Below are 505 nucleotides of genomic sequence, written 5' to 3' on the forward strand. Positions count from 1 at the left end.
AAATCTTCAGGTTAAATCTGGAGTAACAGAAATAACAATCACTGTTTAAGTATCAAGAGAAATTAAACAGTTTTAAATAAATGAATCTGAACTTCTCCACATGAAGCTCCAGCCTTCTCCCAAGTATTTCAGTTTGCACTGCAAAGAGTTATTCTACTTAAACAGGTAAAGGTTTTCTCCTCTAATACCATGTGCTAGCTTTATCTCTGTTCCACAGACCGAACATGCAGAATAGCTACTTGTTCTGGCATTACTTACTAGAAAGCAGCAAAAATAAGTAAAACTTAGTTTTCAGATAAATTCCCTCTGAAGTGTTTTAGACACTCAAATATCAGCAAAGCACTGTAAATTTGTGCTGTTAGGTGCACCAGCCTTCCAACTGAAACAACATCAACCTCCATGCTTGAAAAAAGACCAACTTTACCACCTTATGTACATAATCTACAGCCATTTAGAAGAGGTAGACTTAGAATTCTGCATTCTTCATTGATGCACGCCTGTTTTT

The sequence above is a fragment of the Antrostomus carolinensis genome, unplaced genomic scaffold (assembly GCF_000700745.2).
Source record: "Antrostomus carolinensis isolate BGI_N321 unplaced genomic scaffold, ASM70074v2 scaffold24475, whole genome shotgun sequence".
NCBI lineage: Eukaryota > Metazoa > Chordata > Aves > Caprimulgiformes > Caprimulgidae > Antrostomus > Antrostomus carolinensis.